General features: G+C 39.5%; 1 long non-coding RNA gene across 1 annotated transcript in view; it reads left to right on the forward strand.

The window, feature by feature from the left end:
• The window catches only part of LOC141371287 (uncharacterized), an 84,355-nt gene extending 68,679 nt beyond the window's left edge, over positions 1-15,676 (forward strand). Inside the window, exons 2-3 of the long non-coding RNA XR_012376119.1 lie at positions 1,844-1,923; positions 15,522-15,676. This is a non-coding gene — a long non-coding RNA (uncharacterized lncRNA). The remainder of the gene's footprint in view (positions 1-1,843; positions 1,924-15,521) is intronic.
• Positions 15,677-15,901: the final 225 nt, after the last annotated feature.

Below are 15,901 nucleotides of genomic sequence, written 5' to 3' on the forward strand. Positions count from 1 at the left end.
CAGATGGTTTTTTTCCCATATATTTCACTCTTTGCAAACTAATGATGCTAAGGTTACTGTCCCATGTTCAAAAGCAACAGATTATTTATTACATAATCGTAACTGTCCCTAGCACAGCAGAATCCCATCTCTAAAAATCAACTCTCAAAGAGCCATGTAAAATTCACATTTACCCTCTTCTCATTAGAGACCGCTGTTCCAGGCCTGCAAAATCCTTCCAGGATGAAGAAGTTCTCCCTCCAGAGCTCACTTTAAACTGGTTGCAATTGATCAAACATGTAAGCAGGTGCCAGGCTCCAGGAGCCATGGTAAGTCCTGCACATAATGTAAAGAAGGGAGAGGGAATAGGAAACTTCCAGCCTCTTTCTGGGAGCTTTGTATCTTATCTTGTTGACATACCATCTATTGTTGGTTACACTTAGTTATAGAGGTCAGCAGATTCTGACAAAACAGTAACCTCAAATTCGAATTCCAGATATGTGTAATTTGAAAGCCCATGATTTCTCCACTCCCTTAAAATTTGAAAGGACTCAGAGGGAATAAAGTTTTATTTCAGGATCAGTCAAAATTGTATTCATCAGAAGTATTCTTGGAAAGAGAGAGAACTGTAATTAATTTGAAACAGTCATTGATAAGCCCATCCAAACTCATCCTTGGTTCTTGATGAAATGACAAGGGAAGGGGCGCCTGGGTGGCTCAGATGGTTAAGCATCTGCCTTTGACTCAGGTCATGATCCCAGAGTCCTGGGATCGAGTCCCGCATCGGGCTCCCTGCTCCTTGGGAGCCTGCTTCTCCCTCTGCCTCTCTCTCTCTCTCTCTCTCTCTCTCTGTCTGTCTCATAAATAAATAAATAAATAAATAAAAATCTTAAAAAAAAAAAAGAAAGAAAAGAAATGACAAGGGCATAAATGACCAGAAAAGGAATTTGCATTGCTTCTGGGGGAAGGTAAGAGGAAAGAGGGTGAGCAGAAAACCTAAGTTTTCTGTAGACTCCCCAGGGTTTGTGAGTGGGGGATCTGTGAAAACAGTCGAAAAACTTGCACTTCAAGTCATGGCGGACCCGGGGGTAAGAGGAACTCAGTTCACAGAGATCCAGGCATCAAAGGGTCACGGGCGATTCTACTGATACGTGCATGGACTCTGCTGCCAGTTTTCCTGACTCTCCTGTTGGTGAAGAAATTCCCACCTTCCCACAGAAGATTAGCTCCTCAGATCACAGTTATGTGGCAGCTGAAAACCAACTCTCAAGGAGCAAAGTTATATTCTGCTTCTTAACAAATTGCCTTTTTTAGGTCTGGCTGTGTTCAAAGTATGACTAAGGTCAGATCGTAGCAGGAAAGCCCCAAAACACCAGATGAACTTTATCTCACAAGGAATGCTCAGAATCCCCTAATTGGAAGGATATTGCTGTGTCATCAGGAATTGAAGCAACCGTGTCTTTCTTACTTGCTAGTAACAAAGTGTTCTCATTCAACAGTCTGATAAGAAAAAAACCTTCTGCAAAAATCAATTCAGTGCTTTTATTAAAAAAAAAATTTTTTTTTTCACAGTGAGTGTCAGACTTGGTTCAACATACTCTCCAGACAACACACTGAGAAGCCCCAGTCCAATACAGCTTAAAATCTCTACCCCAGAGCCAGCCTAAGCACTCTTAGTGTTGTGCTCAGCACACTGGTGGGTCTCCCATAAGGCGGGTACAATATATTATAATAGGTGGTTTCTGGGAATGCCAGGAACCTCTGTTTAACAATCAATCCTTGCATGGTGGCAAAAGGAACATGCATCATTTCTGTTTTTAGCCAAGAAAACCTGGAAAAATTGCAGTCTTTTTTTTCCTTTCAGTGTCATGCCATTGTTTGATGCAGTTTTCCAGGTGAATAATGAAGACACAAGCAGACCAAGAGAGCTCTCCAAGTTGAAAGGTGAAGGTTATTCTAAATATACCTAAACTTTATTGTTTTAGGGAGCAAAATGAGAAGCACTTAGTGTGAAACCATTAATCAGAAAGAAGTCACTGCTCACTACTCAACAAAATTAAATGCACCATGATTTTTTCCCCTACCTAAGCAATGTAGTAGTCAATCATTAGTTATAACATGGTCCCTTTAGATAATTAAATATATTTCCAGGTCTTACATGCTATTTGAAGAGAAACAATGAGGTCTTTAATAACAGAATTTCATGCTTGAATTTTCACATCTTTGGAGGAAAAAAGCAAATGTTCTGGAGTGGATGATGAAAATATCAAAGTTTCCTGGTAGAATTTTTTTTTTTAAAGAAAAGAGCATACTATCTGTTTCTGTTCTCTAGATTCAGCATTGATTCTCAGCAAAGCCATTTATATCTAACTAAATGAGGACTCTACCTACCCCCTTCTCAGCCAATTCAAGTAGATTACGAATGGAGCTCAGTCATGCTATGGAATCAGGTCACAGACCCACACGGTAGGAGAGTGAACATGCCAGAGATAAACGCGGGTATTATGGACTGAATTGTGCCTCACCCCTCCAAATTCATATGTTGCACCCCTAACCCCCAATGAAGACTTATTTGAAGAGAGAGGCTTTAAGGAGGTAGATTAAGATTAAATGAGGCCATAAGGGGGGTGGGGGTCCTATTCCAACAGGACTGTTGTCTTTATAAGAAGAGAGAGGTATCAGGAAACACATGCACAGAGGAAAGGCCATGGGAGGACACAGCAATAAGGCACCCTCTGCAAGCAAAGGAGGAGGCCTCAGGGAAAAAAAACCAAACCTGAGAACACCTTGATCTTGAACTTCCAGACTCCGGAACTGTGAGAAATAAATTTCTGTTGTTTAAGCCACCCAGCCTGTGGTATTTTCTTAATGGCAGCGCTAGCCGACTGATAAAATAGGACAGATAAGAATATATCGCTGTGTTCTAATATTGCCATCAGGTTTATGATCCCGAACTCAATCGGTTTTCTTCCCCTAATTTATTTACTTATTCAACCAAAAGAGACACTTTACCAGATGTTAGGATCAGCATTGGACACGGTCAAATACATCCTTGCCCTCATGGAACTCTGTTCTCCTTAAGGGACAGAAGATAAAAGATCAAACGAACAAGTACACAGTGTGATTTCAGATGCTGCTAAGTACTGATGGGGAATTAAACAGACCAAGACGAGAGAGGCTGGGAGCAGGGTCTGCTTTTTTGAGGAATCCACGAAGAAGACCTTTGTGAGGAGTGGTATTTAAGTTGAGATGTGTAGGATAAGGAGCCAATCAAGGGAGATGCCAGGAGGGATGTTTTCCAAATAGAAACAATAGTGAGGACAAAGCCCCAGTGATGGGAGCCGGTTTGGTTTGCTTGAGTCTGGAAGAAGACCAGTGTGCCTGTAATGTCATGAACAAAGGAAAGAATGGTATGCCATATGCCTGAAGAAGAGCTGGGGCCTAGACCGTTACCCAGCGTGAGTGTTAAAGCCCCAGGGGGCTCCATCTTATAGAGTGGTCACTGATCCAAGACGGTACTTTCATTTTTCTCTCCTCCTTCATAATGTATTGTGTCTGTGGGCTTCTGTGAATCTACACCTGCCTTGTTTTTTTCTCCACTGGCTGCTCATTGTAAACCACCTGCTTGGCTCTTCCTTTTTTCTATGAAGAGCGTAAATGTCAGAGGGCCCCACAGCTTTGTACGAGTCCCTCCTCTTCTCTCTTTCTGTAGTGTTTTAAAGACTTCTAATTCGGGGCGCCTGGGGCCCTGGGTGGCTCAGTCAGTTAAGCATTGGCCTTGGGTTCAGGTCATGATCTCGGGGTCCTGGGATCGAGCTCCGTGTCGGGCTCCCTGCGGAGCGCATTCCCGAAAGGCCACCGTGGACTGAGCGGCGGTGACTGCCATCTAGATGGAGCAGGCCGGCAGATGCCACCTTGCCGGAGTTCCCTCGAGGCTCAGTCCCCTCATTTTACCTGCTGGGCACTGTGCCTTCTGAGCTTACTGCCCCTGCCTTGGGCATAATGAGTTTACTCCAACAAGAAAAATTGTGACCTTTAAGAAGAATTTTTTAATCCACATTTTACTGAAATATAACATACATGAAAAACAGCGCATGAATCAGTAGAGCTCAGTGAGTTTTCACAGAGTGACTTGTCTAACCACGGCCCAGAACAGGAAACAGAATATTACAGCAACTCAAAACCCTCCTTCATACCTGGCCCCCCACCACCATCATTACCAACTAAAGAATGCAACTCTTCTGAATTCTAACACCATGGATTCATTCGGGCTGGCTTTGCACTTTTTAAAAATAGGAGACCACTAACATACTTCTTGTATATAGTTTCTTTAAGTTTTGAAATTCATTCATGTTATTTAACAGGAATTACTTATTTTCTCTATTGTATAGTATTCCATTGTGCAAACAGATCACAATGTATCCATTCTACTATGTATTACTTCCAGTTTGTAGCATTTATTTATAATGATGCTATGGACACAATTTCACATGTGCTTTGATGCATATATATATACAGGCTTCTTTTTAAGGTATACACTTAAAGGTGGAATTGCTATGTGGGAGAAAAGCCATAAATATAGCTTTGATAGATACTGTGAACAGTTCCTTAAAGTGGTTGCATCAGTTTACACTTTCGCTAGTGATATAGGAGAGTCCCATTTTTCCACACTGTCACTGATATGTTCCACAATGTCACTGACATTTAGGATTCCAATTTATTTATTATTTACTTATTTACTTATATATTTTTAGCCATTCTGTTTGGTATATAATGAATGGTATCTCATTGGAGTTTTGATTTGCACTCTCTGATGACTAATAATATTGAGCAATTTTCATATGGTTATTGGCTATTTGGATATCCTTTTATTGTGAAATGCCTATTCAAGACTTCTGCCCAGTTTTAAATGGTGGGTTATCTTTTTGTGTTTGATTAGTGTGTGCTTTTTATATATTCTGAATAAATTTATTTTATTGAATATATGTTCTAAAATATATTCTCCCAATCTATGGTCTTTTAATGCTATCTTTTGATAAATAGAAAATCTTAACTTTCATAGGGCTTAATGTACCAACCTCTTTATTATCAGTGCTTTTTTGATCTGTTTTAAATTTTATTTTTAAATTGTTTATTGCTAATATATATTCATACCTATATCTGTATGAGTATAATGTAATCATTCTTTGTATATTGATCTTGTAACCTACGAGTATAATAAATCATACTTATTTTCTATATACTCAATGATAACGTCTTTTCTTGTCTTATTGAGCATTCTAAGACTGACAAGACAATGCTGAATAGAAGTTGTATTAGTTATCTATTACTGCATAACAACTTGCCTCTACATTTAGTAGCTTAAGATAATGAATATTGGGGCGCCTGGGTGGCTCAGTCGTTAAGCGGCTGCCTTCGGCTCAGGTCATGACCCCAGGGTCCTGGGATCGAGCCCTGCATAGGGCTCCCTGCTCAGCGGGAAGCCTGCTTCTCCCTCTCCCACTCCCCCTGTTTGTGTTCCGTCTCTTGCTCTTGCTGTCTCTCTTTCAAATAAATAAATAAAATACTATTTTTTAAAAAAGACAGTGAATATTTATTATTTCATAGGCCATCTATGTGGGTGAAACTTATCTAAGTGCCTCTGGTTTAAGGTGTTTCATGAGACTTTGACCAAAGCAGTAGGCAGAGGCCACGGTTTAACTGAAGACCCCAAAGGAGGAGTGTGGAGGAGGTGATTCGTTTCCAAGCTCACTCACATGTTAGCAGGCCCGGCTTCTTCATAGGGCTGTGTCAAGTCATGGCAGGTGGCTTCTCCCATGGAGAGTGACTTAAGAGAATGAGAGAGAGTAAGAGCAAAGATGTAAGTGACAGTTTTTTTTAAAACTAATCTCAGAATAACATCTCATCGCTTCTGCCATATTTAATTTCTGAGAAGTGAATCAGTATGTCCAGCCTTCACTCAAGGGGGAAGGGTGACACAAAAGGATGAATAGCAGGATTCAGGGATCAATGGGGGCCATGTTGGATGTTGCCTACTACGGAAGTGGTGATAATGAGCTTCCTTGACTCCATCCTAATATTAGCACTACTTTCACTATTTCACCATTAAGTATGCTCTTTTATATATATATTTTTTATCATCTCTTTAGATGAGAAAGTTCTCTTCTACTCAGTATCGCTAAAAAGTTGTTTTTTTAATTATGAAAATATATTGGATTTTATCAACGCTTTCTCTGCATCTATTGAGATAATCATATAATTTTCTCCTTTGTCTTGCTAATTTGAGAGTTTGAATTGATTGATTTTTTAAATGTTAATTAGCCATACTCTTCTGATATGAACACAACGTGGTTGTGATACTATGCGTTTTATACAATGATGGGTTTTATTTGCAAATATTTTGTTTAGGGTTTTTCTACCAATGATCATGAGAAAGACTGACTTCGATTTGGAAAGTTCTGCTTGTTTTCCACAGTTTATGGGGCTGATGTGTTTCTCCTTTAATGTTTGGGAAAAAACTACCAGCAAAGCCACTTGTGTCTGAAGTTTTCTTTGATGGATTTTTTTACATTATGAATTTTATTACTTTAATGAATATCATCCTATTCAAATTATCTATCCCTTGTGTCACTTTTGGTAGTTTGTTTTTCACACGCAGAAAATTGCTCCTTCAATCTAAGGTTTAAAATATATTGGAATAATGTTGCTCGTAAAATTATTTTATTATCTCTTCATTGTTTATAGTATCTATAATGATGTTTCTCATTCATTATATTGTGATTTTTGTCAGGTGATTGATTTCTCACTACTTTTTTCTTTTTAATCTGTTTAACCAGAATTTTACCACTTTTAATAATATTTCCAAGTAACCAACTTTTGACTGTTGATCACATCCATTCTATCTTTATTTTCTACTTTATTAACTTTATCAATTATCTTATGTTTATTATTTTCTTATTTCTACTCTCTTTGGGTCTGATTTTTTGTTTTTTTCTAATTATTTGAACTAGATACTTGGATCATTAACATTTAAGCTTTCTTAATTTCTACGACTTCCAATCACAGCTTTAAATTCTCTAAGCAAGGCTTTGCTTACATTCTCAAAGGTTTGATGTAAAATATTTTCTTTTCCATTGAGCTTAAAATATTTTCTAATTTGTATTATGATGTTTTTGAACAACTCATTATTTATATTTATTTTTACATTTTCTGTCATTTAAGGATTTCTACTTAGCTTTTATTTTTTTAAAGATTTTATTTATTTATTTATTTATTTATTTATTTGACACACAGAGAGAGAGACAGAGAGAGAGGGAACACAAGCAGGGGGAGTGGGAGAGGGAGAAGAAGGCTTCCCGCTGAGCAGGGAGCCCAATGCAGGGCTCGATCCCAGGACCCCGGGATCATGACTTGAGCCAAAGGCAGACGCTTAATGACTGAGCCATCCAGGTACCCCTCTACTTAGCTTTTAATCAAATTTTTCTAGCTTATTTCCATCCTGGGCAGAGCATATAACCTGCTAGATTTTAATCCTCTCCAGTTGGTTGAGATTTGCTTTATGGTTCAGCTGATGATCAATTTTGCCAAATGTTCCTTCTGTACTTAAATGTGGACATTGCATTTATCGACTGTAGTGATCAATTAGGTCAATTAATAAATCAACTTTTTAGTTTTACTTTTTGTTTATCTGTTTGTTTTGTTAGTTACTGAGAGGATTGTGTTATAATCTGCCTCTGTGATTGTGAATTTCTCTATTTCTTTTGAAAATTTTGTTAATTTTTGCTTTGTATATTTTGATGCTTTCTTTTTGTTTTGTACAAATTTAGTACTGTTGAATTGTTCCGGTGGATTATTTTTTAGGATTTTGTTTGGCCAGCTTTATTTAGGATATGATTCACATATAGAGCAGTTCACCCACTGAATGTGTAAAATACAATGGGTGGAAGTATATTCATGTAGTTGCACAATGATTGCTACAATTGATTTTAGGACATTTTTCATCACTCTAAAAAGAAATTGCATTTATTGTAAATTCCATGACTAATAATTTTGATCCATGGATCACCTATGGGCCTATTTTTCTTTGCTATTTTTTTCTCCTCAGTTTACCTTTATTTTGCCCTGCTTCCTGGTAAATCTCATAATTTTGAATGAATGCTGGGCATTGTAAATGAACTACTGCAGAGGATCTGTGCTCTGCTATTTTACTCAGAGAAAATTTTATTTTCTTCTGAAACTCAAGTAGTTTAGGGACCAAATCACCATGATCCAACCAAGAATTAAAATGACTCAGCCTGAGTTTCTGTTGTGGAAAGGGCTGATCTACTTCTAATTTTTGCTTTGCTCCTAGGACATAGCCTCCTAAGACTCTCAAATGGGATACTGGCATGTTCGCCAGGAACCTCCTTTAAAGTGCCCTGGAATTCAAATTTTGTCTCCCCAGCATCATGAGCTTCCTAAAGAACTGTGCTTAATTAACATTTTAGTTTTTAGCTGCTGCTCCCTGCTTCTCATGTATGCTTTCACTCCATGTAGTTTATGATTTTGTAAACAAATGCTTTGAGGGTAAAACCTGTATACAGTTTTATAGAATCACTTTACAGGAGTCCCTTTCCTCTGAGATGTTAAACCCTCAAGTTCCAGCTAGCTTAGTTTGAATACCAGTTTTTGTCTCCTATACCTAGTTAGACTATAGAAGACTTGAGCTGTCTCTCTTCTACTGGGGCCACACCTCTTACAAGTTAGTAAATGTCTCACAGGGAAAAGTAGCTGGGCATATTGCTCATCAGGATGCATTTTTCTTCAAAATCATTCTTGCTCCCCAAGGCCTTAAAACACCCGGGGTGGGGGGGCTGCATTGTTTTGTTTTTAAATTTTACCTAGCTGTTTTGGTGTCTAAGCAGAATCATCAGCCTGTATAAACTACTCCATCATTGCAAAAAGCATAAGTCACATTCTGTTAAGGATCTGCTGATAGAAATTTTTTATGTGAGTTTCAGATCATCATTATTGCCAGTCTTGAAATTTTAACTTCATTCCCATAAAACTGATTTTGATTCGATACTACCTACCTACATAAAAATTTATAGCCAAAAAAGAAGTCAGCATGTATCTCTTTCTAACCTGTTTGCAAGTGACTCATCAATTTATCAGTGACGTTGAGACTTGAACACTGGCGTCTGGGTTCTCAATCCAGTTTGCATTCCTAGACCATGGTGCCTCATGAATAATGCCAAGACACCCTCAAAGCTTCACAACTACATCCTTCCAAAACTCCTTCAGCAGGGTTAAGTCTTTTTTAGCTGCATGCCTCGAGAATGAATGTACTCTTAATGTTATGCAAGGAGTTTCTACAACTACATCAACAAATTTTAGTCAGCACAGTCTCCCAGTGGGAATCTATCATTCTTTCATCTTACATCTTTTATCCTTAAGAAAACAACTCATATGGCCCAGATAAATGAATGACAACATCTGCAGGCAGAGTCCTGCTAGAAACCCAGGGCAGGTATAATTGCTCCAGAACTTGAAAAGTGTCGACATCCATCGGTAGGGACTTTGGGAATGAAACCAGAGAAGCCCATTAATCTAAAATAAACTATAACACCTCAGCCCAGTTCCAGCTAAACAGCTCCTCTGCTGGTACTTTTGCTGCCAGCACTAACTACACTTAAAGAAAGTTCATGTTTCTCAGGAGGCCCTGGTATAGGAAAGGCATCTTTAATTTTGAGAAGCAGGATAAATCTCTATCTCTCTCTTTCCCTAACAAGCATTTTCACAGGCCTGGTAGTAGGAGTGGAATTTTAGAGGTAGTGTCTATATACCACTTTGGTCCCCAAAGACTGAGCACGTTGAATAACGCTTGCCATAAAGTCGACATAGGTTCTACCAGAGCCCAGCATTTGAGAGCCTTGCAACAAAACCTTGGTTGAGCGACTTTCAGCAAGCCTGTCACATGACCAGGCTACTCCACGGTGTGAATGGTATCTCCAGCTCAAAGACTTTTCAAGAGCCAGCCATAAAAATACACAGAATTCAGCCTGCTTCCCCATGTGAGACTTTATTTCCCCAGTGCGTATGCATCCCGAAATTAAGTTCACTCCTTTGAGAGATATGAGAATTTGCTTAAGCAGCAGGAGAGTCATAAAAAGCCAGCTCACAACATTTCTTGCCCTACAGCCAGAGAACACCCTTGGCATTCAGGACCGTTTTGTTTTAATACACATTGACACATGGCTCCTACAGAAGGCAAAGTGACGGTTTTACACTGAGGGCCTAGGCATTCTGGCCATGTCACCTTATTTGCAGAGCTTGTTTAATATTATCAGTGATAACTACCACCGAGAAATTCATTAAATGATCCAATCAGCCAAGACCACTGAAAGCACTATGGCCTCATACAGTCTTGATTCCCAGTATCTGACAAAAGAAGCTACAGAAATGTTGCCAGGTCACCAAGGAAAACAAATAAATTATTTTTAAAACCTATAAATTATTTCTTCGGAGGTAACAGGCACCACAGAATTTTCTGGAAATGTTCTATACTTTAACTGGGGTCTAGGTCAAATGGATGCATACATTTGTCAAAGCTCATCCAATTCTATCCTTATGACCTGTATATTTCACTGCATATAAATTGTACTTTGAATGAAAAATGGGGTGGCAGAGGGAAGGAAAGAAGACTCTCCTGTTCTGATATGAACAATAGGTGCCATTCACCAAGAAGTATCAGGAACTGTCTTCAGAGTTATCAGAGGCACCAGGTAGAAGAGGCAGGCTCAGGGCCTGGCAGCAAGGTAGTCTATTCATAAAGAGCCCTCTATATGAGGCTTAACTTTCTACTCTTCATTTGATCTCCTTAACGTACCTTTATTTATATGCCATCTCACATTACTTTGGAAAATAAGAACATAAGTCACCAAGAAACTCAATTATTATGCCCTAACACCACCAACTCAGCTCAGTCCTTGGCACCTCTTGCCCTCAGAATCATTCTGACTAATTCTTCCCTACTTGGTAATGACCCCAAGGTCCTTGCCGAGTGGTGTTCCCTTTCCACATTGCACTCAGTTCATCAGAACTATTAAAAAAAAAAAATAGTTTGGGACTACCAATATGCCCTCCCTTGCAATAGAAAAGAAATTCCATTTTTAGAAACAACAACTTCCTGTAGCTTGTCTTTCAGGAATCTCCCTGTGTTTTCTTTTCTTCAGGATTCTACAGGACAATTAAGAAGAAAACGCCAGAGAGATCTAGCTGTGATTTTAAAAGAAAACACTGCTATCTCTCAGAATTGGCAGATAATTTAAAACAATTCTTTCTCAATGTACCTTGAAAGGAAGTCATTTTTCTCTGATTTCCTGCATTGACTATAGAATAATAAGAAGTCAAGTACTAAAAAAAAATTGCTTTGGGATAATTAATAAACATGTCCAAACCTGCTTTTGTTGTATCTCTGTGTAAATGGATATAACTTATAATAAATAATTAATATGGTCCTCATTTCCAGGGAGCCGGTTGCCAACCTGTCTCCTTTCAGAACATAGGAGACAATTCTGAAAAATCAATTCCATCCGCAGAATGCCTTGGGACTTTTTCTGTGGTTCTCCTTGCAACCCACGATTTCTATGAAATATTTTCACTCTACAAACAGAAATTAGGATGTCATTGTGCAGAGTAAGATCTAGAGGCCAGAAGGTACACTGGCACAATTCTCTTATTTGCTGTTTCAAAACAAGGAAAGAAAGAAAGCAAAACATCCAGCACAAAATATGATGGTGGCAGGTGGAAAGACTAGCGGACTAAGAGTCCAAAAATCTGTGTTTTGCAATGTGCTGGTTGAATGACTTTCTGTGAGGCATGGAAAATCAGCGACGGTGGTGGTGAGAAATTGTGGATAGAACTTGAGAAGAGTACTACGAATTAAGCGAGCCGGGGTTCAAGTCATCCTTGTGCTACTGGATAGAAATATAAGCAAGCAGTTCCCCATCTCGGTCTAGAGTCTCTGCTTCTTCATCTGTTAAATGGAGCCTGGATTCTGGGTAATCTCCAGCACTCCATCCGGCCCTCTGAGTCTGTGCAGAGTGCCATGAATGGGTAGGCTTGCCCAGTATTTATTTGTGGAATTTTAAAAATTTGAATGCACACAAGCTCATCACAACATCGAAAAGTGAATCCATTTGCCTATTCCTACAGTTTGTACCTTTCCACAATAGAGTGACTGTGTTTTCGTTTCTCAAGGACCATTGACAGATAAAGAAGTGAAATTAGCCAAAGTCCAGATGTTTTGGCACAACCTTTCCCTTCCAAATACTCAACTTCCTCTAATGGTTGTGAAAGTCTTTTTGCTTAGGGAAAAGGAGATCAGCCTTAAGGATCCCAACTGGCTATCCAGTCAAGGTCATTTAAAAGGCAGAGGACAGCTAAGGTAAACAATTTCAAAACTCCCCGAGCTTATTTTTAGTTGGAAGTATCAGCCTGCTTTCTTGTTTTCTTTCCAATCTGCTTCTACATAATCGGATTCTGATTACTGAGTTAATGAGGAAGTTTTCAGGTTTTTAGACTTTGTTCCTCAGTCTTGCTCATGACTGTCCGATCCACTGATCCAAGGCATGCCGTTTAATGCTCTTGAGAGCATTAATGCTCTTATTCCCTCTATTTGCAGAATGAGTAGCAGCTCTCTACCTGCCAAGAATGATTAATATACCCTGGTGTGTTGACTGTCACATTATTATTTACTATCTATATAAATAGAAGGATCCAAAGAGATTTTACATATTGCACAAACATAAACTTAAAACACTAATAAACAAAAGCACACAGCTGAGAACAGCTGTTTACATTTCCTTTGGGATCTTAATATAGAACGAAGCAAATAAGAGCTAAATGATTTCCCCCATAACTTCAACAGGAGGCAGCACTATAAAAAAAAAAAAAAAAAAAAAAAAATCTGTTCCCTAAACGTTGTGTAACCTATAGAATTTGTTGAATCCCTGCCTGGTCCGGGATCACAGAGCCTTTCCCCCTTTACGTGAAATTGACACCACTGAATCTAAATACAATGTGCGGCCCGGAGCCTTGTTCCTGCACTTTGTGAAGTTAATGAAGCCAAGCCCTGTGCTTCAGGCAGAGCTAATGATACTTCCTAGAATTTTAAAACTCCTGCCTACTTACAGTTGTGCTCTAAACATAGCACTTACCCGAACCTGCCTGGGAATCACACAAAGTTCTTGGCAAAGCGGGATTTGCAGGAAGCCCGAGCAGCAGTGTGGACTGTCAGCAAGTTGAAAGAGGAAAAGCTGGGGAGTTTGCCCAGGATGTGATCCACTTCTCACTCCTTCCACAGGAACACCTTTGTTATGACCCTCTGGGTTATGGCACCTGTAATGTCTGTCTCTAGAGGAGAAAGAAAGCAACAAAGGGAGTGAGGAAGGAGAGGGAGCTTATTTAATTTTATGAGCCATGCACTGGATCCTGGAGACACAGAGGTGGATAAAAAGTGTGTTTGTAACATTGAAACTCACGCAGTCTAGTGGTGGAGGTTCTATGTGTTTATGACAATTACAAGACAGTGTGGTACATTCAATCAGAGCTACATAGTTACTTCATTTTGTTCTCCAACTATGTTAAAAGGGTAAAAACCACACAGTCTACCCATTAAGATCCTAAATTCCTAGTTCAACTGATAGGAAGCCTCAATCCCAGCTCAGCTACTGCCTTTCAATAATCATCAAATCCCTCTTGATCTCCGTCTCTGACATGGGGGTGGGGGCGGGTGTAGCAACAACACCCATGCCGTGGGGATGATTTTAAGAACTACGCAAAACAGTATGTGCAAATATTTATAGAGGGCTTGGAATAAAGACCCAATAAAATTGTTAGCTCTTTTTATTGGCATTCCCATTTCACAGATGATAAAACAGGCGCAAGAGTCTATACCTAGTTCAGGTTTGTTCAGAATGTGTAGCAAGAATAGGACTTGAGTCCATAATCCGAGCCCAAAGTCCTTCTCTGTGCCCAAGGGACAGAACAATTAACGTGAATTAATCAGGTGCTACGTCCAGAGAGATGCACTGCTGTGTTCCAGGGTTCTCTCCCTTTCCACATGTCATTGGCTTTTGAAGCTTCTTCCTTCCCTCCCTCCAGTTACAGGCATTCCCAAATATCACAGCCTATGTCTTCCATGGCGTCTCTCTTCATCTGCTCACAAAAGAGCAAGATTTGAGATTGTGTTTAAGGGAGGCCCAATGAGTCTAAGAAATATGATACTTTTCCCCTCCAACATTCTATATTTCATGATGGGATCCAGCATGTGAAATCTCAGTGAAAGCTAGTACTTTCACTCATTTGCTAGTCCAAACAGCTTTTTTTTTTTTTTTTTTGAGTACTTATTCCTGTGGCAGGGGCACTGTTTAAAGATTGGAGATATAATTCTGGATAAGATAAAGTCTTTTCCCTTGGGGAGCTTAAATCCTACTAAGAAGGAGAAAATGAATGCCTCAACAAAATAAATCTATTTTGTATTTTTAAGTAATGGTAAGTACTATAAAGAAAATAAGACAATGAAATGAGAGGCAGAGGGAGGGTACTGGCTTGGATTGAATGTTCCAGGAAAGCTCTCTCTGAGGTGATGACTTTCAACAGAGACGCAAATGAGAAGGTGGACCCAGGCATTGAAATTGGTAGAGGACAAGCAGTCCTAAATAAAAGGAAGTAGCAAGTGCAAAGAAATATGAACTTGGCTTGTTTGAAGGATGGCAGGCAGCCCATGGGGCTGGGGCATTAGGAGCCAGTAAGAAAGTGGGACGAAATGAAGTCCCCAGAGAGGCGGGGGCAAGCTCAAGCAGAGCCACCCAGGCCACAAGAGAGAGACTCAATTTTGTTCTGAGTGTAACATGAAGTTCTAGTTTTCAGTTCAATGTGAGTCACGTTATGTTTTCAAAGTTGTCTTGCCTGCTTTGTGGAGACTGGGCTACAGAGAGGCAAGAGGAGAACAAGAACGATCCTGGTTAGATATGCCAGTGACTTGGACCAGAATAGCCAAGTTGTCAAGTTTTCCATGAACTCAAGCCATTATTTTGCATCAACATTTAGCATTTGAGACTTTATTTGAATAATTTACACGGCAGTGTTCGGGCTCCCTGCTCAGCAGGCTCCCTGCTCCGCGGGAAGCCTGCTTCTCCCTCTCCCACTCCCCCTGCTTGTGTTTCCTCTCACGCTGTGTCTCTTTCTGTCAAATAAATAAATAAAATCTTAAAAAAAAAAAGTTAAGTGCCCTTCGACGTTCTTAAAATTTTGCTTCAAAAAAACCTATACTCCAGAGAAGCAACTTGTGAAATCTACTCTACTTAAGCTCTAAGATCTACCATTGTTTTGCCTGTGTGTTGAAAACATAAGTGATGTTAATCCTGCCCTGCCCTCCCTTCCTTACTTTGAGAAACACAGACTGTCCCACAATCCACAAATCAGCAATCCTGGTTCACTCATTATGTGATATTCTCTCTCTCTCTCTCTCTCTCTCTCTCTCTCTCTCCCCCACTTAGGTTTTGGAGAACACTCACAAACTGTCCCTTTACCAGAAGAAAAGATAAGTCATGAGGAAGCCTCCATTAAAGAACCTCCATCGGTTACTGTGATAGAACACTTTGCAAGTGTTCAAATTGCCTGAGTGATTGTCACACTCACCATCACCCAGTGAGTTAAGTGTATGTGTGAAAAAGGAAATACTTGGTCACTAAGAAACTAAATCCTTTAAATTGCTACTGTCCTTGCCTTCGTTTTGAAGCCTAAGCCACAGAAACTAGCAATATTCAACCATTGATTTATAGCCCCTTCCCACTTTCAAAAGCCATTAGAGCCGTAGGCATCTAGCATTAACTACTGTAGGGATAAATCTGGTCAACAACTTGGTTGTTGTTACCAT

Source organism: Callorhinus ursinus, unplaced genomic scaffold, assembly GCF_003265705.2.
Source record: "Callorhinus ursinus isolate GAN/ISIS: 27379988/994484 unplaced genomic scaffold, GSC_fseal_2.0 scaffold1, whole genome shotgun sequence".
Taxonomy (NCBI): domain Eukaryota; kingdom Metazoa; phylum Chordata; class Mammalia; order Carnivora; family Otariidae; genus Callorhinus; species Callorhinus ursinus.